This window comes from Onychomys torridus, chromosome 5 (assembly GCF_903995425.1).
Source record: "Onychomys torridus chromosome 5, mOncTor1.1, whole genome shotgun sequence".
In the NCBI taxonomy this organism is placed as follows: domain Eukaryota; kingdom Metazoa; phylum Chordata; class Mammalia; order Rodentia; family Cricetidae; genus Onychomys; species Onychomys torridus.
Genome location: NC_050447.1, coordinates 99,032,290 through 99,057,265, shown reverse-complemented (window position 1 = coordinate 99,057,265; position 24,976 = coordinate 99,032,290). Strand labels below are relative to the sequence as shown.

At 42.3% G+C, this 24,976-nt stretch overlaps 1 protein-coding gene across 1 annotated transcript in view; it reads right to left on the bottom strand.

Moving 5' to 3' along the window:
* Positions 1-24,976, bottom strand: part of Dcdc2 (doublecortin domain containing 2) — a 208,089-nt gene that overhangs the window by 182,708 nt on the left and 405 nt on the right. The gene's annotated exons all lie outside the window — the stretch shown is intronic.

The following is a 24,976-nucleotide window of genomic DNA, read 5'->3' as shown; positions in this document are numbered from 1 at the left end:
TGACTCTGGGCCGTGTCATTGGAAAGTGGGCTACAGTCCCTAGCCAATGCTGTAAACCAACGAAAAAGAAGCAAGGTCTAAACAAACTGGGGAAAAGTTCTGAAAGTAGATATAGGAAATCCAAGACAATCTAGAGAAGCGAGCCTTATGCTGAGGGTGTCTACCACTCATTCCTGATCACTGAAGGAGCAAGGCGTTTTTATCTTGGTTCACAGTTCAGAAGAATGCAATCCATCATGGTGAGGGAAGCATGCCAACAGAAGCAGCCAGGTCTATAGCCAAGAGGACCTCAAGCAGAGACAGGGAACCCCAGCACTCAGAAGCTTCCCTTTTTCCCATTTTTATTTAGTCTGGGACCCTAGCCCATGAGAGGGAATATTCACATTTAGGTCTGTCTTCATCCTCTCATCTAGAAACATCCTCATAGGCACACGGGCAAGTCATCCCATTAATGGCCTTGTTTTTTCTTAATCCAATCAAACTGACAATTTCAGCCAGCCATCACACTGTGCCTTAAGACCTGACAGATGTGAGGCTGGAGAAATGGCTCAGCAGCTGAAAGCTCTTGTTGGTCTTTCAGGGGACCCAGTTTCGGTTCTCAAAATTCATTCACAGCCTTCAGTAACTTCAATGTCCGGAGACATGAAGCTCTCATCTGACTTCTGTGAACACAAGACAGGCATTTGAGTGCAAAACACTCGTACACATAAAATAAATGTAAAAAGACTAGACTTGATGTGATCTACTGAAAAAGTAGAAGGAAATGAGTTGAGTCCCAGTGAGAGAAGGAGATGGGAGAATTCAAAGGTACATGGTCTCCAACGCAGGCCTGGCTTGGAAAAGAGAGGAGAAGGGCTGTGGCTGAGGAAGGAATCAAGATCAGAGAGCAGTGTTCCAATGGCAGAGCCCTATCAGCAAGGATCTTGAAAACTGAGAAAGTGGCTGAGGCTGCTGAGAGGAACCCTGGCTCAGGGTAATCAACATGCCCTCCAAGGAAAGGGAAACCCAGACCTCTCGGGGTTCCAGAGTCCCTGGGTTCCATGGCCAATTGGGGAAACATTCCTGCTCTAACAGAGCTGCCCCTTGGCAACATACATGTGTATTCCTTATCTGCTGGAGACAACTCCATGGATTCTGGGGTTCCTGGGAATGGGAGACCTGGGCTTCCCACTGCATTCTCCCTTATGCTTGGCATCTGGGCTGGGATTTCCCTAAAGAATGCTTCCCCAAGGAACAGGTTTAGAAACCCTGTGAACCATATGCCCAGAGGCCCCATTAGAGTGTGTGGTGACCTGGAGATATGACTGTGCCTCAAGAGCAATCCATAGAGGAGCCCCATAGATGGAATCACAAGAGACAGAGTCAGACATGGGGGAGGACAGCTCAAGGTGGGTAAATGGAGCAAGCCATCAGGGCTGGGTGAAACCTTGTTTCTTGCATTGCTAGGAGCAAAGGAATCTCTGGATAGATTAGGATACACAGTATTGTTATCCAACTTGGGAGTATAACCTGTGCCCCAAGCCAGATTCAGCCATTAGCCATCAACAAGCCAAATAAAGGGCCAAATGAATAGTGAAAAGTGAAAAAAGGTATTTATTCAATGTGACCACACTGGAAAGAAGGGCAAATAGTTCCAGTGACACTACCCAACCTAGCCCATCATCTGGGTCCCTAGTGAGGTTAAAAGTTAGAGAGATGGTCAAGGGTATGCACATCTGGGCAGTCCTGGTCAACATGTGGTCCTGCCCACCCCTACCTACCCCACAACTGGGCTTCAGTCTCATCCTGTTAGATGGTATGACAAGTTATTAGAACTATATAAAATGTCTTTCTGGGAGACAGGTTCCTAGAATTGTTGGTGCCTTTTCCTTCCCCCAGCATAGGGTTCCTGGGGAAATTCCCATTTCTTTGGGGTCCACTGTTTCAATAGCCTGATCATCAGATTAAGGGACACACGTGTCTTTTGATTATTTTTCTCCAGATCCTTATAATACAAATATTGTTTTCTCTGTGTGCAAGGCTTAAATGCTGGTCTTCTGTATAACTAGAACTTTCTTGTCATTTATCTGAGCTGAGCCCTTGTTTACCTCATCAGAAAAGCTGTCCTCATTGCCCCATGTAAGCTGGCTCCTGGGCACTGCCTATCACGGTTCCTTGTTATATGCCCTGCTCATAGCATTGGTTGCTCTAAAATGCTCAGGAAAGTGGAACATCTGTTTTTGTCATTGCTCAGTTTAAATGCTTAAAACAGTCTGGCATATAATTGGTGCTCGGCAAATGAATGACCATGTATGTAGGAGAGATATAATATGAAAAAGAGGGGAAGGGAGCAAGAGAGGACAGAGAAGGGCAGAAGGGCTGTGACTTAGCTGTCTGCTTGAGAAATTCACACACATTGAGTACGACTGACAGATTGTTAGGTAAACCTACCAAGAGTATTTTGTGTTTTATGCTTTTTGTTGTTGTTGCTGTTGTTGTTTTAGATAGCTAGCTTAGGCCTCACTGTGTAGACCAGGCTTACCTAGAACTCACAGAGATCTGCCTGTCTGCCTCTAGCTTGCTGGGATTAAACGCTTGTACCCCAATTTTGTGGAAAGTATACTTCAGAAGCCAGGTGTGTTCTGAAGAAATAACTCCACATCCTGAAGTAAGAGTTATAAGTTTGGTCATGGGAGAAGGGTACCCCACTTGTCAACTTCCAATCTCTGTGACCTTATGGATATTTGGACACTGTGAGTCCAACTTAAATTAAGTTTTCAATATGAATTCTCCAATCCAATGGACGAGCTATTCTGTAGTAGTTGTGGAATATAACATAGAAAGGAGAGAAGGACTTGAGAAGCGTTCTACTGCAGTGAGCCAAGTCACCTTGACACTTTACTCTGGGCACTAAAGACTAATGTGGCACCAGACAGGAGACAGCATCACTCCCCAGATAACAATGTCCAGGTGTTGGTACCTAACTTCACAAGCAGCATATTGCTCAATGGGCAACAAGGACAAAGACAGCAGAGCCCAGAATGAGGGGCATGCAAAGCTGTGAGAACTAAACTTGAACAATAATTAGGGGGCCTCGGAGAATGCTTATGTGATGCATGTATCCTTTACATACGGGAACAAGAGCTTGGTGAAACATGCTTATTCATTTTGACCTATTTTACCAAGGCCTAAAAATGTGGGAGCCTGAGACATAAGAGTTAAGACAGGAGGGTCTGTCTCTAGGGCTTGCTAACTAACCAGTCTAGCCTCCGCAGAAAGCTCCAGACCAAGGCGAAACTCTGTCTCAGAAAATACGATGGAGAGCAATTGAGGAAGACATCCAAAGTCATCCTCTAGAATCCTCAGGCACACACATACATACACAACCATGTACAGCAAAAATACATTACATATATATATATGTGTGTGTGTGTGTGTGTGTGTGTGTGTGTGTAAATGGCTCATAGTAATACCTAAAAAGACACATTAGAAATGATCTTAAATATAACTGGGTTTTAAAGAGGCAAAAATCAACTCAGATTCAAGAAGCAGAATCATCCTTGCTTTACCAGGCCTTTCTTCACTAAGAGCCTCTTTGGGAGATTCCACTCTGCAGCATGTACTTAATGAGGGCCTTTGACTGACAGGTCACTTGTAAACTACAGAACTCCTTGGAGGGAGTCATCAGTGCCCCAGGCTTTCTGGAGGCATTTAACTACCCCCCTGGAGGATTCTCCTATCTCTAGACAATTATTCCACAGCAAGCAAGAAAAGATTGCCCAATGTTTCACCCATGGTCAAATTTGTCAGTCAATAAACACATCAGATGAGCTATGCAGCCACAGGTCTGTGAAGAACAAAGCTTGCCAGACAAGCTGTGGTCCGTGCCTATAGTCTAAGCGCTCAGGAGGCAGAGGCAAAAGGATTGCTGACAGATCAAGGCCAGTGTCAAGGAAACAGAGATGGAGAGAGGCAGGGAGGGAGGGAGGAAGGGAAAGGTTGGGACTGCTCCGTTTGCAAAGTGTTGCCAGGTAAGCATGAAGACCTGAATCCATTCCCTGACAACTACATAAAAAGCTGGGCAAACGGGAACTGAAGAGATGGCTTAGTGGTTGAAGTCACTTGCTACTCTTGCAGAGGACCCAGGTTCAGTTCCCACAGCCCACATGGAGCCTCACAACCATGTATAACTCCAGTTTGAGGAGGTCCAACACCTCTTATGACCTCCCAGACATCTTACATAAATGCAGTGTACATACACATAAACTCAGGCGCACACATATACACATAAAAGTAAATAATTTTTAAAAAGCCGGATGAGGCTATACATACCCATAATTCCAGTACTGGGGAGACAGAGACAGAAGGATCCCTGGGGTTTGTAGTCAGCCAGTCTAGAGAAAATGGTGAGCTTCAGGTTCAGAGACAACTGCTGTCTCAAAGAATAAGGTGGGAGAGAAAGACAGCCACCATTGACTGTGATGCACACACACACACACACACACACACACACACACACACACACAGAGTTGTGTGCAGACATTTACACATAACAAGAAGGATGGGATGAAAGGAAGGGAAGGGAGAGGAGGTACTGCTCCTTCACCACACCAAACAGAGTGGTGATCATCTACTCAAGATGCAGAGGTCCTGTGTGAGCGGTTTTTCAGAACCTCAGCTCTGAAACTGACTTGTCCAACATTGATTGGCAATAATGACGTATACATACGCACACATATGCACACATAATATTCAAATTACTAATGAGTATCAGCTTCCACTGCAGGGATGCTCTCCCTTCAAGAGGGCTTTGAGCTGCTTCACTGAGAATGCCATCATACTCTCAACAAGACTGCCTGTGCTGTTTTAGCTGCTGCACACGATCCTCCTTCCCCGATTTTGAATCTGGGCTGCATTCCCTCCCTAGCTGGGCCATGAGTGTGTCCATGGCTACCTTTCCTCAGTCTTGTTTTCCTCAATAAAATAAGCTGGGAAAAGTCTACCTAATTCAGATAAGAAGTAATTAATGTGCTGTGTTTGGAGGGGCATCTGACATAAATTGTGTGCCAAATTAATAACTTTTTATTGGCCAGTTGGGTTTGCTTTTTACGGGCAGAGTATCAAATGGCCCAGAATGGCCTCAAACTTGCTATGTAGCTGAAAATTTTAACTCCTGATCCTCCCAAGTGGAATAGCAGCAGGCTCCACCTCGCCCAACAACATCTCTCCTTTAAGATCAATCTTTCTTCTTCATTGTCCAGGTAAGTGTGGTAAATTCTAAGGATCACATAGAAGAAGTTGGCCAGCCCTCGAGGAATACAAGAAATCAAGGACAAACTAACCTGCCTTGGATTTTGTCCGAAGCCAGTTGCCTCCATGCCTAAGATGAGCTTGGCTAGTGCTCAGCTTCATGCCTTGCTTCCCTCAGTCCCTGTATCTCTTTCCCCCATGAGCAGTGCTTCTCCCCAACCAAGGAAGCAGCACCCTCTAAGCTGGCAGAGAGCAGAGCACGCTCCCAATGCCCTACCCCAGCCCACAGCTACCCACAGTCCCCTACTCTATGACTAACCCATGCAGAAGAAGGGAAATCCAGCTCCTTGGTTCTGAGACAGGTTCAGTCTGAAGCCTAATTTGTATGTCAGAAATCAAGTTGAAGCTGAGCCAGGCCGGCTTATCTGAGTTCCCACCCTTAGCTGACCGTGTACCATGTACATAAGTTGTAAAGAGTGTTTAAAAATAGAGCTGAAGCACATTAAGCAGTCAGCCTTCTGCCTGCTCAAGGACTCGTACTCCATGGCAGGCTTGTTGCCTTATCACCAGGTTTTACCAAAGCAAAAAGAGAATAGCACGTCCTGAGGTTCTTGCTTGTGGCTGTTGCTGATCATTGTGCAGATCCTTTTATGTCCTCCATTCTAAGGTTTCCTTTCTGTTCTTAGAATGACTTCAATATTACACAACCTGGGGGCAGGGTATGTGCAGCTTAGTTTTTTTGTTTGTTTGTCAACTTAATACAAACAAGGGTCATCTGAGGGGGGAAAAGCCTCAACTGAGAAAAGGCCTCCTTCAGATTGCGTGTAGGCAAGTTTGTTGGGCATTCTCTTGATTAGTGACAGTGTGGGAGGGCCCAAACCACTGTGGACAGTGCCATCCCAGAGCAACTCGTCTTGAAAGGTGTAAGAAAGGTAGCTGAATGTGAGTCTGGAAAACAAGTTATATGTTCCAATCCCCGTGGCCTCTGCTTCAGTTCCTGCCCATGGGTTTCTGCCTCAAGTTCCTACCCTGACTTCTTGAGTTATAAACAAGCTCTCCAGTGAAATAAACTCTTTCCAGTCCAAGTAATTATTTTTGGTCATGATATTTATTACAGTAATAGAAAGCAAACTAGGGTGTGTGTGTGTGTGTGTGTGTGTGTGTGTGTGTGTGTGTGTGTGTGTATAAAGCTGGACATGGTGGTACACACCTGTGATCCCAGCACTAAGAAGGTGGAGGTAGGATCAGGAGATCACAGTCATCCTCATCTACATAGCAAGTTTAAGACTAGCCTGCACTACGTGAGATCCTGTCTCAAAAAATAAAATACAACCAACCAACAAAGAAAATCAGAGTCTGGAGAGATGACTCAGTGGTTAAAAGCATTGGCAGCTCTTTCTTGAGGACCTGGATTCAGTTTCCAGCACTCACATGATAGTTCAAAACTGTCTATAACTCCAGTTCCAGAGGCATCCAATGCCCTCTTCTGGCTTCCACAGGCACAAGATATACATATGGAGAACATACAAAGCAAAAAAAAAAAAAAAAAAAAAAAAAAAAAAAAACCCACGAATACACACATAAAAAATAATCTTAAAAAAAAAGAAAAAAAAACAACCAGCCGGGCAGTGGTGGCACACCCCTTTAATCCTAGCACTCTGGAGGCAGAACCAAGCAGATCTCTGTGAGTTCGAGGCCAGCCTGGGCTACAGAGTGAGTTCCAGGAAAAGCGCCAAAGCTACACAGAGAAACCCTGTCTCGAAAAACCACACACACACACAAAGCATCAACTATACTTCAATGATTATGACTGACTCCATGCCTACAATCTCAGTATTCAACAGGCTAAAGCAGAAAGGTCAGGAGTTCAAGGCCAGCCAGGGCTGCAGATTTTTTTCTCAATAACCAAACCAAAATCATTTTTCTAGATATATTTTTGGTTTTGGCTGTTAATGTTTCGTTCATCACTTTCAAGGACTTTTCCCAGTTCAGTAACATTTGGTGAGGTAAATGGTACTGTCATTCTGCACATAAGAATCTGTTTTGTTTGCTTTATGGTCAAATGACTTAGGTCACGGTGAATTTTAATAAATAAAAGACTGATTTTAAAAGCTACCTCCTGCCGGGAACAGTGGAGAAAGAAGTTAATCATTACAAGATAACAATTCTACAGCAAATTATATCACTGATACAGAAGTTATTGGTTAACTGAGTCCAGCTTCTAGAATTAATGGAAAGGATGGCCTTAATGAGCTATGAGGTACTGGTGCTATTCAGAGCCTGGGAATTCCAATTTAAAAATTTGGATCAGTCAGCAAGAACGCGACCAGCATGTGAAAAGGTATTACAAAGGCCAGGTATCTACTTACATATATAGATTCCTAACTTAGTGATAAACTATAGGAGATCCTATGATTGTAAAATATGGTACTGTTCAACTCATCGGTTTTATTACCCACTAGATATTTCCCAATGACTTTTCTGAGGGAACAGTAGCACCCACTGGACTAGACATCGCTTGGTGGTAGGGCTCTTGCCTAACCTGCACAAAACCCTAGATTCAATTCTCAGTACCACAAACAGAAGGGAAAAAAATCACATCTTAAAACATGTTAGTAATTGTAAAGGTTTTACAAATGTTTCAGTCAGTTTTGAAGAAACAAATCACTTACTTCACTAGCCTAAGATGCACATTTTTAGCACAACTTTAAGTCTTAAAAATCAGAATGTGTCATATATGAAGCCTAACCCATTAACTTGCCAAATGCCTTGGCAAGCAATGGTCACATGATTATATTGTGTAAGCAAGCTAGAACTTGGTCCCCTGTCCACACTGACGCCACATCATCTAGGTATGAGCATGCTCAGTAATGCACATAGGGTTTTACATATGGTGTGTGTGTATGTGATGTTGGGAATTGAACAAGGGCCTTGTACAGGCTAGGCAAGCACTTTACCACTGAGTGGTACCACAGCCCTGGTAGCTACCACATGTGCAAACTCTGACTTAAAACTTTAACTGGCACTTAACAGATGTACATATTATGGGATACAGTGGTATATTTCAGTTTGCTTATGCAAGATGTAATGTTCATCAGATGGGAGTAATTGACACATACATTGCCTCAACATTGACCATGTCTTCAGTGGGAAGCACTGGAACTCCTGTTTGCTTCGGAAATAGATTGCAGTCGATCATAGTTATCCTATTGCATTACACTTGGTTAGAAGTTTTCCCTCCAAATTAAATGCACTCTTGTACTCATGAATGATTTCACTTTTAAGATGAATTTTAAGGGTTGTAGTTCAGTTAGTAGAATGTTTGCCAAGTGTGCATGAAGCCCTGGTGCCTTCCATCCCAGCACTGAATAAACCCTGGCGTGATGGCACATGTCTGTCATTCCAGTCCCCAGAACTGGAGGCAGAAATATCAGAAGTTCAAGGGTATCCTCAGCTAAAAAGACAATTTTAGGCTAGTTTGAACTACATGAGGCCCCATCTTTTTTTTTTTTAAGGGTAACGAAAATAATTTGTAAAGATTACCACATGAGGACCTACAAAATGGCACATTGGGTAAAGATACAGGGGAAGCCTTAGGACCTGAGTTTGATCCCTGGAACTCAGCTTTAAAAAAGTGACAGTACACATGTGTCCTCTCTCTCAGGGCTCCTAGAGTGAGATGAGAGGTGAGGACCGCTCCAAAGCCAGCTTATTCTACAGTACTCAGCAGGGCAGAGACAAGAGAGACCCTGACAGAACAGGGTGGAGGGAGAAAACCAACTCCCCAAGTTTGTCTTCTGACCACCACATGTATGCATGCTCTTGGGCACACAAATAACAACAATAAAAATAACCTTTAAAATTTTAACAAACACGACAAGAAACAATGCTCCCCCTTGTGGCCAGACTCTTCAGACAGGGGTGGGGGTGGGGAGTATGATCTTGCAACTTGAGAGCCCAGGGAAAACACCGACCGCTGCTGCTGTAGATGTTGAATTCAGACGGAAAAATGACTCAAAAAGCTGGACTTCCATGTTTTGGATAACAGACACAAATAATAGATGCAAATCAAAATGAATATCAGGGGCTGGAGAGATGGTTCAGTGGTTAAAAGCATTTATTGTTCATGGATAAGACCTAGGTTGGTGGCTCACAATCGTCAGTAATTCCCATTCACAATCGTCAGTAATTCCCATTCACAATCGTCAGTAATTCCCATTCTAGGGATCGAATGCCCTTTTCTGACCTTTGGGAGCACCAGGCATGCATGTGGCGCATGAACATACTCTCTAAGCAAAACATTCATACATATAAAATAGGTAAATAAAAATGAATTTCAGGTGAAAAAACATAAAGAAAGGTAAAATTTTAATAGTGATTGGGTCTAGCACTATTATTTTTTGTGAATTTTATTTATTCATTTGTTTATATCGCTAAACATATTAGCTGCACATCCATGTTTATAGATGCATTATTCACAATCACCAGGAAAAAGAGCCAGTCCAGATGCCCATCAATGGACAAATGGACAAAGAAAATGTAATGAATATACACAATGGAATTGTACACTGCAATAAAGAAAAATTAAATCATGACTTCTGCAGCAAACCAGACTCAGAAAGACAAATATCTGCCTGTCTTTTCTCATACATGGAACCTAGATTTAAAACTGTATATCTGTGCAGCCAGGTGGTGGTGGCCTGAGTGGCCAGCACTCAGGAGGCAGAGGCAGGTGAATTTCTGTGAATTCAAGACCAGCCTGGTTTACAAAGTGAGTTCCAGGACAGCCAGAGCTGTAATATAGAGAAACCCTGTCTCAAAAAAAATTTATAAATTATACACGTATTTGTTTACTCTTAGCCCATGAAACTATAAAAGAATCATGAGAGGAGAGAGAAAGATGAAGGGATTTGGAAAATGGGGTAGATGGAGTATTGTGATAGGGATGCACAACAGGGGACTAACTGGGTAAGAAAGAAAACCAGTCTGGGGGAAGGGGGTCAAGATGGGGAGGAGGGAGAGGAACAGATGAGGGTAGAGATAATGACATGGGATGAAGACTGTGTGTGCTTAGCCTAAAATATTCATTTTAAAATAAAAACGTAATAATTGAACAAACTAACATGATTCACTGTGATGTTTCTACACGTGCATACAATGTGAGTCTTGAAATCTTAAGATTTTCTTCATTTTTTCCTTTTATTGAACATACATTCTTTTCTCACACAATATATCTTGACTACAGTTTTCCCTCTCTCTCCTCCTCCCAGTTCCTCCCCACCTCTCCTCCCCTCCAGATCCATTCCCTTTCTGTCTTTCATTAGAAAGGAACAGGCTTCTAAGAGATAACAACCAAAAATAACAGAATAAAATATAATAAGATGAAGTAAAAACCATCATATTGAAGTTGGACAAGGCAACCCAACAGGAGGAAAAGAGTCCCAAGGGCCAGTGCAAGAGTCAGAGATGCACTTGTTCACACACTCGGGAGTCCCATAAAACTACTAAGCTGGTAGCTATAATATATACACAGAAGACCTGGTGCAGACACATGTAGGCACTGTGCTTGCTGTTTCAGACTCTGTGAGTTCATATGTACCTTGCTGAATTGATTAAGAGGGCTGTGTTCTCCCGGTTCCTCCATCCCCTCTGTCTCTTACAATCTTTCTGCCTTCCTTTCCTTGGAATTCCCTGAGCTCTGAGGGGAGCAATTTGATGAGGACCTCCAATTTAGATTCTCTCTTCCTATATTGTCTGGCATCTGTTCCCATTTAATGCCAGAGGAAGCCTCTCTGACGATGACTAGATAAGTCAAAGGTCATATTTCTCTTTCTCGGTCTGTGTTACCTCACTCAGGATGATGGTTTGTTTTTTTTTTTTTTTTTAGTTCCATCCATTTGCCTGCAGACTTCATGATGTCATTTTTTTCTTTTCTTCTCTCGTTTTGTTTTGTTTTTGAGACAGGGTTTCTCTGTGTAACAGCCCTGGCTGTCCTGGAGCTCAATCTGTAAACCAGGCTGGCCTCAAACTCAGAGATCTGTCTGCCTCTGCTTTTCCAAGTGCTGGGATGAAAGATGTGTACTGCCACCACCACCTAGTTATGATATTCTTTTTTTATTTTTTAACAGCTGAGTAAATATACCACATTTTCTTTATTCTTTTGTTGAGGGATGTCAAGGTTGTTTTCAGTTTCTGGCTATTACAATTAAAGCCTCAATGAACATGGTTGAGCAAGTGTCCTTGTGATAGGATGGAGCATCTTTTGAATATAAACCCAAGAGGTATAGTGGGGTCTTGAGGTAGTTCGATACTCAACATTCTGAAGAACCACCATATTGATTTCTATAGTGGCTGCACAAGCTTGCACTCCCACCAGCACTGGAGGAGTGTTCCTCTTGTTCCATATCTCACCAGCATGAGCTGTCACGTGTGTTATTGATCTCACTCATTCTGACATGTATAAGACAGACTCTCAAAGTGTTTTGATTTGCATTTCCCTGATGGCTAAGGATACTGAACTTTTCTCTAAGTGCTTCTCAGTTGTGTGAGTTTCCTCTATTGAAATTCTCAGTTTAGATCTCTGCCCCATTTACTAATTGGATTATTTGGTGTTTTGGTATCTAGTTTCTTGAGTTCTTTATATATTTTGGGTGGTAGTCCTCTATCAGATGTGGAGTTGCTTTAAAAAAAAAAAAAAAAAAAAAAAAAAACCTTCTGTTGTGCAAATGTAGTCAGAAGTTTTCCTGTGTCCCACCTGGTCCTGCAGGCACTCAGTCCCAAGTAAACACACAGAGGCTTATATTAATTAAATCTGTATGGACTATGGCTCAAGATTCTTGCTAACTAGCTCTTTCATCTTAAATTAACCCAATTCTATTAATCCATATGTTGCTACACCATGGCATTACCAGTCTGCTGGCTTCTTGTTGCTCCTTTGGCAGCAGGCTAGCATCTCCTCTGACCCCACCTTTCTTCTCTCTCTGTCCATCTTGGATTTCTCGCCTGGCTCCATTCTGCCCTGCCATAGGCCAATGCAGCTTTATTTGTTAACCAATGGGAACAACATATATTCATAGCATACAGAAATATCCCACAGCAACTTCCCATTCTGTAGGCTGCTACTTTGTCTGAATGATGGTGTCCTTTGCCTTACAGAAGCTTTTCAGTTTCATAGGGTCCCATTTATTAATTGTTGATCTTAGTGTTCCAGGCTATTCCCTACTCTCTCTTCTATCAGGTTCAATGTATCTGGTTTTACATAGAGGTCTTTGATCCACTTGGACTTGAGTTTTGTGCAGAATTAAAGTATGAATCTATTTGCATTCTTCTACATATAATCAGTTTGACCAGCACCATTTGTTGAAGATGCTGTCTCTTCTCCAGTGTGTGTTTCTGGCTTCTTTATCAAAAATCAGGTATCTATAGGTGTGTAGACTTATATATGGGTCTTCAGTTTGATTCCACTGATCAGCATGTCTGTTTTTATTACCACTCTCTGAAATAAAAGTACAACTTGAAATCAGCAATGGCGAAACCTCCAGCAGTTCTTTTATTGTTCAAGATTGTTTGGGCTATCTTGGATTTTTTGTTTTTCCATATGAAGTTGAGAATTGTCCTTTCAAGGTCTGTAAAGAATTGTGTTGGAATTTTGATAGCGATTGCATTAAATCTGTAGATTGCTTTTGATAGGATCATCATTTTTACTATGTTACTTCTACCGATTTAGAAGCATGGGAGATCTTTTCATCTTCTGATATCTTCTTAAAAACTATCATACAGGTCTTTCACTTGCTTAGTCAGTTACCCCAAGACATTTTATATTATTTGAGGCTATTGTAAAGGTGATGTTTCCCTGATGTCTTTCTCAGTCCGTTGTCATCGTACATTGGAGGGTTACTGGTTTTTGTGAGTTAATTTTGTATTCAGCTACTTTGCTGAAGGTTTTTATCAGCTATAGGAGTTCCCTGGTGGAATTTTTAGGGTCGCTTATTTATACTATCATATCATCTGCAAATAACAATACTTTGACTGCTTCCTTACCAATTTGGATCCCCCTGATCTCCTTTAGTTGTCTTATTGCTCTAGCTAAAACTTCAAGTACTATATTGAATAAGTATGGAGAGAGTGGGCAACCTTGTGTTGTTCCTGATTTTAGTGGAACTGCTTTGAGTTTCTCTCCATTTAATTTGATGTTGGCTAAAGCCTTGCTATAAATTGCCTTTATTATGTTTATGTATGTCCCTTGTATCCCTAATCTCCCCAGGACTTTTATCATGAAAGGGTGATGGATTTTGTCAAAGGCCTTTTCTGCATCTAATGAGATGATCACGTGGTTTTTTTCTTTCAGTTTGTTTATATGACAAATTACATTTATTGATTCTCATATATTAAACCATTCCTGCATCTCTGAGATGAAGCCTACTTGATCATGGTGGATTATCTTTTTTGTTTGTTTTGTTTTGTTTTTCGAGACAGGGTTTCTCTGTGTAGCCTTGCACCTTTCCTGGAACTCACTTGGTAGCCCAGGCTGGCCTTGAACTCACAGAGATCCGCCTGGCTCTGTGTCCCGAGTGCTGGGATTAAAGGCGTGTGCCACCACCGCCCGGCTGGATTATCTTTTTTATGTATTCTTGGGTTCAATTTGCAAGTATTTTATTCAGTATTTTTATATCTCTGTTAATAAGAAAAATTGGTCTTTAATTATTTTTCTTTGTGAGTCTTTATGTTGTTTGGGTAGCAAGGTAACTGTAATCAAGGAATTAGGCAATGTCCCTTCTGTTTATATTTTGTGGAATAATTTAAGGAGTATTTAAAAGTCTGGTAGAATTCTGCACTAAAACTATATGGCCCTGGGCTTCTTTTGGTTAAGAGACTTTTAATGACTGCTCCTATTTCACTAGGGGTTTATAGGTCTATATAAATTTTTTATCTGATCTTGATTTAACTTTGGTAAGTGGTATGCATTGAAAAATAGTAATCCATTTCTTTTAGATTTTCCAAGTTGGCAAAGTACAGGTTTTTCAAGTATGACCTTATGATTCCCTTATGATGTCCCCCTTTTCATTTCTGATTTTGTTAATTTGGATAGTCTCTCTCTACCTCTTAGTTTGGATAAGGGTTTGTCTAACTTGTTGACTTTCTCAAAGAGAACCAACTCTTTGTTTCATTGATTCTTTGTATCATTCTATTTGTTTCTATTTTATAGAGTCCAGCCCTCAGTTTGATTATTTTTGCTATCTCTGTCTCTGGAATCACTTACTCCTTTTTGTTCTAGAGCTTTCAGGTGTGCTGTTGAGTTGCTGCTATGAGATCTCTCCGATTTTTTATGTAGGCACTTAATGCTACGAACTGTCCTCTTAGCACCACTTTTATTGTATTCTGTAAGTTTGAGTATGCTGTGTATTCATTTTCATTGAATTCTAGAAAGCCTTTAATTCTTTATTCCTGCCCTGACCTAGTTTTCAGTGAGTGGAGAATTGTTCAGTTTCCATGAGTTTGTAAGCTTCCTCTTGTTACTGTTGTTGATGATGTCTAGTCTTAATCTGTGGTGGTCTGATAGGATGCAGGAGGTTATTTCAATTATCTTGTACTGTTGAGACTTGGTATGTGTCCAAGTATGTGGTCAATTTTTCAAAAGTTCCATGAGATGCAGAGAAGAAGGTATGTTATTTTGGGTTTGGGTGAAATTTTCTGTAAATATCTGTTAGGTCCATTTGTTTTATGCCTCTTAGGTCCAGTATTTTAGTTGAGTCTTTGTCTGGATAATCTTTCCATTGGTGAGAATGAGGTATTGAAGTCTCCCACTATCGGTGTCTGAGGCTCAATATGATTTAAGCTGTAGTGGAGTTTCCTCTACAGACTTGGGTGTCCCTGTGTTTGGGGCATGGATGTTTAGAAATGAAATGTCATCTTGGTGGATTTTTCCTTTGATGACTATGTAGTGTCTTCCCCTATATCTTTTGATTAGTTTTGTTTTGAAGTCTATTTTGGCAGATATTAAAATGTCTATATCAGCTTTCTTCTTAGGTCTATTTTCTTAGAATATCTTTTTACAACCCTTTATCCTGAGGTAATGTCTATGGTGTTGAAGTGTGTTTCTTGTATGCAGCAGAAAGATGAATCCTGGTTTTGTATCCATTCTAATTAGTCTGTATCTTTTTATTGGAAAATTAAGACCACTGATATTGACAGACATAAAGGACCAATGATTTTTGGGGGGTTGTTTTGTTTTGTTTTTGGCTTCTTGAGACAGTTTTGGTGCCTGTCCTGGATCTCGCTTGGTATACCAGGCTGGCCTTGAACTCACAGAGATCCACCTGGCTCTGTCCCTCAAGTGCTGGGATTAAAGGTGTGTGCCACCACCACCCGGCAACCAATGGTTGTTAATTCCTGTTATTTTGTTAGTGGTGGTGGTGGTAGTGGCAGTGGCAGTGTGTGTGTGTGTGTGCACTTCCCTTTTGATTTTGCTGGTGTAAGATTATTTCATATATTTTCACTGGTGTAGTTAACCTCCTTAAGTTGGAATTTTCCTTTCAGCACCTTCTTCAGGGCTTGATTTGTAGACAGATATTGTTTAAATTTGGCTCTATCATGGGATCTCTTATTTCTTCATCTATGGAGATTGAAAGTTTCACTGGATATAGTAGTCTGGGCTGGCATCTGTGTCCAAGCCCTTCTGGCTTTTAGAATTCCCACTGAGAAGTTAGGTGAAATTCTAATAGGTCTGCCTTTATATGTCACTTGGTCTTTTTCCCATGCAGTTTTTAATATTCTTTCTTTGTTCTGAATGTTTTTATTTTTTTGTTTTTTTGTTTTTGGATTTTCAAGACAGGGTTTCTCTGTGTAGCTTTTGCCGCCTTTCCTGGAACTCACTCAGTAGACCAGGTTAGCCTCGAACTCACAAAGATCCGCCTGCCTCTGCCTCCCAAGTGCTGGGATTAAAGGTGTGCGCCACCACCATCCGGCGATATATATATATATAGAGAGAGATAGATAGATATAGATATAGATATAGATATAGATATAGATATAGATATATTCCCCCCCCCAGCTAAGGATTGAACCCAGGGCCTTGAGCTTGCTAGGCAAGCACTCTACCACTGAGCCAAATCCCCAACGGCTGTTCTGAATGTTTAATGTTTTTATTATTATGTGGGAAAGGGGACTTTCTTTTGTGGTCCAATTTACTTGGTATTCTATAAGCTTTATAGACATTTCCTTCTTTAGGTTAAGAAAATTTTCTTATATGATTTTGTTGAAAATATTTTCTGGGCCTTTGAGCTGGGATTCTTCTCCTTCTTCTATTCCTATTATTCTTAGGTTTGGACTTTTCATAGCATCTCAGATTTCCTGGATGGTTTGTGTCAGGAGATTTTTAGATTTAACATTTTCTTTAACCAATGTATTCATTTCTTCTATTGTATCTTCAATGCCTGAGATTCTCTCTTCCTTCTCTGGCATTCTGTTAGTGAAGCTTGCCTCTGTAGTTCCTGTTAGAATTCCTAAATTTTTCATTTCCAGAATTTCCTCAGTTTGTGTTTTCTTCATTGCTTCTATTTCCATTTTCCAGTCTTTTTGTTCATTTCCTTCCACTGTTTTTGTTTTCTTGGCTTTCCTTAAGGGATTTATTCATTTTCTTCAATTGTTTGTTTGTGTTTTCCTGGATTTCTTTACAGGATTTATTCATTTCCTATTTAAGGGCCTCTATCATCTTCACATAGTTGATTTTAAGGTCTTTTTCTTGTGCTTCAGCTATGTTGGAATATTCAGGGCCTTCTGTGGTAGGATAACTGGGCTCTAGTGGAGACATATTGCCCTGACTGTTTTTATTTATTTTACATCCCTGCTGCAGTTTTCCCTCCCTCATCTCCTCCCAGTCCCTCCCCACCACCACCCTTTGTTCCCACCCCCAATCCACTCCTCCTACATTTCTGTTTAGGAAAGGGCAGGTCTTCCGTGAGTATCAACAAAACATGGCATATTAAATTGCAGTAAGACAAAGTACCTCGCCATGTATTTAGGCTGGGCAAGGTGACCCAGTATGAGGAGTAGGGTCCCCAAAGCCAGTAAAAGTGTTGGAGATGGCCCCTGTTCCCATTGTTAGAAGTCCCACAAGAGGACCAAGCTACACAACTGTAACATATATGCAGAGTGCCTTATATGGTGATATTTTATTTGTGCTGAAATGTGATTTTATTTGTATGTTAATAAAGTTGCCTGAGGGTCAGAGCTAATAGCAAGCCATAGCAGAAGCCGGGTGGTGGTGGTGGTGGTGGTGGTGGTGGTGGTGGTGGTGGTGCACACCTTTAATCCCGATCACATGACAGGTAGATATCTGTGTGTTCAAGGACACCACTAGCATGGAGACACATGCCTTTAATCTCAATGACAGCCATAGAGACCTAAAGGTCTGTACAGACAGGCAATGACGAGGAGGTCATGTGGTTGGGTTTACAACCAATAAGAAGACAGAACAGAAAGTGAATCAAAAGATAGACACACAGGAAGTAGGCCTCTTTCTCAGGGGAAGGACGGCAGCAGCAGCGAACGGTAAAAAAGGTTTTTAGTATCAGCTCTTGGCTGCTGCTCTGATCTCTTGGGCTTTTAACTCTCTCTGCATTTGGCTCTGTGTTTCTTATTTAATAAGACTGTTACATCTACATGCCTAGGTCAGTCCCATGCAGGCTCCCTGGTTGTCAGTTCAGTCTCTATGAGCTACTATGAGCATAGGTTAGTTGATTCTGTGAGTTTTCTTGTGGTGCCCTTGACCCCTCTGTCTCCCACAATCCTTTCTCCCCCTCTTCTGCAGGATTCCCTGATCTCTGCCTAATGTTTGGCTGTGGGTCTGCATCTGTTTCCATCAGTTTCTGGATGAAGCCTCTCTGATGACAATTAGGCTAGGCACCAATCTGGTCACAGGAGATGGCCAGTTCAGGCTACATATCTGCTATTGCTAGGAGTATTGGCTGATGTCATCCTTGTAGATTCCTGGGAAATTCTCTTGCACCAGGTTTTTACCTGACCCTGAAAATGGCCCCCTTTCCAGTAGTCTCTTTTAGTATTCTTCCCCTTTGCACCCCCAACCTGACAAATTGATGGTGGTCCAACTGGATGTCAGCATGTAGAATAATGCAAATAGATCCATACCTATCACCATGCATAAAACTCAAATCCAAGTGGATCAAAGACCTCAACATAAATCCAGATACATTGAATCTGATAGAAGAGAAATGGGAAACAGTCTCAAATGCATTGGTACAGGAGACAACTTCCTGAACAGAACACCAATAACATAGGCACTAAGATTGACAATTAATAAATGGGGCCTCATGAAATTGAAAAGTTTCTGTAAGGCAAAGGACACCATCAATAGGACAAAACAGCAGCCTACAGAATGGGAAAAGATCCTCACCAATCCCATTTCCAACAGAGAGCTGATTTCCAAAATATATAAAGACCTCAAGAAACTAGATAACAAAAACAAACAAACAAAGAAATTCAATTAACAAATGGGGTGCAGATCTAAACAGAGAATTCTCAACAGAAGAATCTCAAATGGCTGAGAAACACTTAAGGAGATATTCAGCATCCTTAGCCATCGGGGAAATGCAAATCAAAACAACTCTGAGATTCCATCTTACACCTGTGAGAATGGCTAAGATCAAAAACGTAAGTGACAGCTCTTGCTGGAGAGGATGCGAAGCAAGGGGAACATTCCTCCATTGTTGGTGAGAGCACAAACTTGTACAGTCACTTTGGAAGTCAGTGTAGAGTTTTTTCAGAAAACTTGGAATCAATCTACCACAAGACCCAGCCATGCCACTCTTGGGCATATACCCAAAGGATGCTCAATCATACCACAAGGACACTTGCTCAACTAGCAGCTAGTTTTATTTGTAATAGCCAGAAATTGGAAACAACCTAGATGTCTTTCAACCGAGGAATAAATAAAGAAAATGTGGTACATTTACACAATGGAGTATTATTACTCAGCTATTAAAAACAAGGACACCAGAAAATTTGCAGGCAAATGGATCAACTAGAAAAAAAAAAAAAATCATCCTGAGTGAGGTAATGCAGACCGAGAAAGACAAACATGGTATGTGTTCAGGTGGAAGCTCGACCTCAGCCCCTCTCCCCCATCTCCCTCTCTCCAAACCTTGCCCTGTCTCAGAAAACCCACCAAATGGTGGCTCCTCCCCAGAGATGCTCAAGACCACACTGACAGTGTATTTAAACTGTCCCCTAGAGACCTGCCATGTGGTTTTTTGGTCTCTTCCCATCTCCTCTCTGGGTCCTGAAAATTACCTGGGAATGTTTCACCCATTAAACCTGGACTTTTAATTCTTACTTTGGTTTTATTTGGATTACTGCGTTGGCAGAGAGGCTTAATATTGGGGTACAGAAACTTTTCAGTGTTTACTCATTCATAAGTGGATATTAGCTGTAAAACAAAGGATAACTATGCTACAATCCACAGACCCAGAGAGACTAGGTAACAAGGAGGGCTGGTGGAGGGATGCCCGGATCTCCTTGGGAAGGGGAAATAGAAGAGATTTCGTGAATGGACTAAGGGCAGCTGGGAATGGGAATATTGATTGTGTTTTTATGCTAGCATTTAGGTATCTGGGTTTGGGATGATTATAGGTCTAGGTGCTGTTTTCTGGGTTTGTCTTTGTTGGATGAGTGTGTTGTTCCTTGGTTTCTGTTTCTTCTCTAGATTTTTGGAGAGTGTGATGGCTGTGTGTTACCTGTTTTACTGGCCTGCTCAGCTGGTATATTCACAGGGAATGCCTGCTAGTGTTGGAGGCTGGGATACCAAGATGAGTTAGGAAGAAAGGTTAGAGGAGACGGTCTTTGTGATCCATTGAGGATGGAGTTACACAGGAAAGGGAGACTACAGTGGGTTTCCTGCCTCAGAGCTGGGGTGAGACTGGGTTGGGTGTAGGGATTGGATCTCAGGAGCAGCAGGAGAGGTGTGAGCTTGCCCTTAGCCTACTGGTTTGTCCTGGTCCTTGATTTAGCCAGGGGCGCCTGCTGGGATTGGGGCCTGTGACAAAGCAACAAGTGTGGAGGTGTGCTACGCCCACAGCTGTGACACCTGTGTAGCTGTAGCAAGTATGCCGCTGTGCTGGGGCCCAGCAGCTGAAGGGTTGAGGTTGGAGCTTCCCGGAGCGTGGCCTCAGGCGGTTCCCCCACAATCAGCGATCGTCATGCAGCCTGAGGATCCCAGAAAGCCCTGGAGAACCAAATGGCCTTGACAACAGTCCTTGTTGGCACTAATCATGATCTTTCTCTGTATGTCTTATCTGTGTCTTCTCCAGTTAACAGCACAACCAGTACAGGTCGGCACCAACATGACTGACCCAGGTCACCTGTACCCGGAGCACCTCCATTTATCAGACCAGTGTATAAGGAAGCTCAAAAGACTTCCTCAAATACATCTCTGGGGTCGTTCCTGTTTAGAGTAGAGCAGCGCGAGCTCTTGTCAGAAACAGCCAGAGAGCCCAAAACTGAAAGTAAAAATAAAAATGTTACGAGGGAATAAACATAGCGTGCCAGACCCTTCTAGAGAGAAAGAGTTAGAAAAAATTCCTCAGCACACACTTCCCGGGGGGTATACACAGTACTTTTTAGGAGGGAGCTGGTGGACAGCCCCTAGGTGGACCCCCGAAAGTGGAAATTACCTAGAGCCGCTCCCATATACAGGAAGTTATGATGAAGTTGGGAACAGATGGGTAAATTATGAGAGGAAAAAGAACAGCTTTGAAAGCAAATGGGCATATGATAGTAAAATATAACCCAGACTGGCAAGAGTTTGGCTCCCCACAGATGTGGTCACTGGCGCGAGACAGATTTCACAAAATTCTGAGATCATGCCCTCAGACAATAGCCACAATGTACTCCCGCTGCAGAAGTGATACACAAAAATAGATATGGATGTCTCTTGTTATTGTTTCTTGCTGACTCTGAGTAATTGTAAAAAATAATGACCTGATGTAACCCCCTGCCAAGTTCCTTGATTGTAAAAGTATATAAGCATTTGCCTATACAGAAGTAAAATTGCAGCAGCACATCAACACATGTGTCTGTCTGTCATTCTCCTCGCCGATTCCTGACTTCTCCTTGAGCCTTCTCCCTGGTTCTCCCGCAGTGGTGGTCTCCCTCTGGGTGGTCTGCGGCAGAGGTGGTGGCTGTGGAAGTCAGATCTGTGAGATCTATAGGAAGTGGGGGGGTGAGCTGGGGATGAGACTGGAGGATGAGATCTGGAGGAATGGCAAGAGAAGAGGGCTTCAGCCTACCTGGTTTTCTGGCAAGTGTGGCCTTTAGCTTTATTTTTATTTGCATCTCTGTGTGTGCCAGGTGTGCGTGGTGGGTGGTGCCTTTGGAGTCTGGAGAACAGCATTGGATTCCCTGGAGTTCAGTCACAGGCAGTTTTGTTTGAATTGCCTGACCCAGGGTGCTGGGAATCAAACTCATGATCTCTGGAAGAGCATCAAGCACTCTTAACTACTGACCCATCTCTCCAGCCACAGTTTTTTCCAGTTTTTAGAGTCTACCATATGTGAGAAAAATACTAACTTTAAAGGGATGTTATCATTAGAAAAAAGAAAGAAAAGAAAAGGAAAGGTCTTGGGGACGTCCTTATTTAAAATACAGTGGGATCCAAAAGGAAGTGAGTTTTTTCCTTCAGATGATGGTAGAAATGTATGGAGACACTCTTTGTTATAAGGACTCAAGAGAAGTTGCTACTGGGCCTGGGAAGGAAAGGGTTAGATGTTGTACAATGCACAGAGCACCTCCCACTAAAGAAGAGAAATGCTAAGAATATTTCTACCTGAAATCTGTGAGGCTTCAATTTTATAGTGTCTATTAAATGTAAAAGCAAATACATTTTTACTAAAACTTCAGGGAAAAATAACAAATTCATGAGACTCATAAGCTGGGTTTCTTGTTTAATTACATTCTTTAAGCCTGTGCAGTTTGCCTCTTAACATGACATTCTCAATATCCAGTCATTGTTTCTGAGCAGAAAACACGCTTGTGTGTTTTGATTGATAGCTGCCATAAGATACAACTTCAAATACCCTTGTCCCTTGAAGAAATGAAGTACTCAGAAGGTGGAAGTGTTTAAACTAGTTCCAGATGGGTCTGAATGATTTCACTAGCAAAGCACGCCCACTAGTAACATAGCACATTGTAAGCAAGAAGAACGGGAAGGTAACTGACACTGTCATTCCTCCAGCAACCAAGCTCCTAAAAACATCCCAGATGCAAGAAAATAAGAAACATCTGTCCAGGCTCATGCTTCTAACCTTAGCCCTTGAGAGGCCAACCTGGGCTAGATAGTGAGTTCTGGGACAACCAGAGCTACAGAGTGAGATCATGTCCAAAAGCGGGGGGAGGGTGATAGACAATTACACGGTTGGGCTTGCCCGGCGGACCGCCTAACTATTTCCGGTGTAGAATAGCCATCTCCGGGTCAGACATCTCGCGGGACTGGGACTCTGTGGCCTTACGTGGTTGTGTGAAGTGCACGCGCAGCCATGTAATCTACGTGCATGCGTGGGGTACCCACAGGAGTCCCTGTACGCATGCGCGGCCCAACCTTTAAAAAGCCAGCGCCATCTTGCATGACTCTCTCAGGCACTCAGGCTCTCAGTCTCTCTCCTCCTCCCCCTTCCTCCCTTCCCCCCCTTCTCTCCCCACCCACCTGTGTTTCACCCAGGCCTGTCACCTCTATCCTCTTTAATAAAACTCTCCAGTGGTTCTGTCGTGTTCGGGACGTGTTCCTAGCGCCGCATAAATACTAACAGGGGGGGCTCAAAACGATCTGATAACAACAGAATGTGTTTAGCTAACATTAAGTTCTGCAATGGCTAATTTTAGCTGTCAGTTTGATTCCTGTGTCTGTGAGGGTGTTTCCAGAGGATGCTTGTTTGTTTGGTTTTGGCTTTTTTGAAGCAGGACCCTGTGGAGGCCAGGATCTACATCCTGGGTCCTCTTTTAGTAGCCTCGGAAAATGGAACTTCTGCCATCATTGGCTCTTGAGGGATTGAAGTCCCAGAGGCAGAAATTAAAGTTGAAATGAAAGGCAGAGGGACTAAGGGGTCTCGGCATTGGGAAGGGACTCCTCACCCATCATCAGGAAATCTCAGAAACAGGACTACACACTTGTCATCAAACAGGATCTGACTCCCCTTGACTCAGTGTCTAGACTTCCTTAACCTTTGACCTTTGCTTTTATCTACTCAGCCTATTCACCTGTACCTCATGCCTCATACATATATCACCTTGTGCGCTCATTTCCTAATGAAAAGCTCTTTAGAAAAGAGAAACACTCCAAAGCCTTTTCATGTAAGCTTTTAAACCTTTTGGCACTGTAACTCCAAAAGCCACCAACATCATCTATTGTTTTATTTTGTTTGTCTAACCAAGACAGAGTCTCGTGTAGCCATGCTGGGCTGAAACTCACTGTGTAGCTGAAGATGGCCTTGAACTCTGATCCTCCTGCTTTCTCTATACAGTGCTAAGATTATAGGTCACTACAAAGGGCTACACAAATAGCTCCTGTAAACATACCTAAATGTGACTCTCTTTAGGGACACCTCACTCAACGGTGTAGTGCTGGCAGGCCTGAAACTGGCTCTATAGACCAGGCTGGCCTTGAACAGAGACTCTGCTGTCTCTGCCTCCCAAGTGCTGGGATTAAAGACATGCTTCTCCATGCTAGGCTTGTTTTGCTTTTGGCAGACTCTCTTGAATTCAGGCTAGACTCCAATCAGTCAGGCAACCAATCAAGGATGACCTTGAATTCCTGATCCTACACCTTCTACCTCCCAAGCGCTGGGCAGATGCTTGCCTCACAAGCAAAAGGTGTTGTGTTCAATGTCCTAACATTGCTAAAAATAAACTGAATAAAAACATAAATCGGATTATTAACCTGCCACTCTATTTCTTCGCTCACAATTCCTCAGTGGCTCTCATTCTTTTCGGTTAACATTCCAATTCCTTGCCATTGAGCACAAGACCATGTGTCTGCACAGTTGCTGGCATTTGCCTAAGGTTTTGCAAAAGTCATATCATAGGGTGGGGGTGGGAGTGGGAGGAGCAACGATGTGGGGTTTTTTTTTTCCTTTTCTTTTTTTCTTTTCTTTTTTTTTTTTTTTTAAGATTTATTATGTATACAGTATTCTGCCTGCATGTATCTCTGCAGGCCAGAAGAGGGCACCAGATCTCATTACAAGTGGTTGTGAGCCACCATTTAGTTGCTGGGATTTGAACTCAGGACCTTTGGAAGAGCAAGCAGCGCTCTTAACCTCTGAGCCATCTCTCCAGCCTGGGTTGTTGTTGTTTTTTTTTTTTTTTTTTTAATAGTTATTTTTCTCAAAGGATGTTTACTGGCACATAATATTTTTCAAAGATTTAGCACATCATTAAAGTTCCAGTAAAATGAAAATTCTATCAAGTATTTTCTGTACACTCAAGGCTCTTCCTTACAGTAATGCTTAAAGTACTTCTAGCCCTCGGTGTCCAAGTAAAACATCCATATCTCTTCCCTCTATCTACTCAGTTCTTGATGCCCCACAAGATAAACGGTCCACTCTTCCCATAGCTCCATGTTCATATATTAATGAAAGGAACTCTAAAATTCATATCTGTCTTTCGTACCGTGGAATGGACAATAAATCTATCGACACGTTTTTATTTTCTTTGCGGGGGGAAGGGGTGTAAACACTGGATCTCA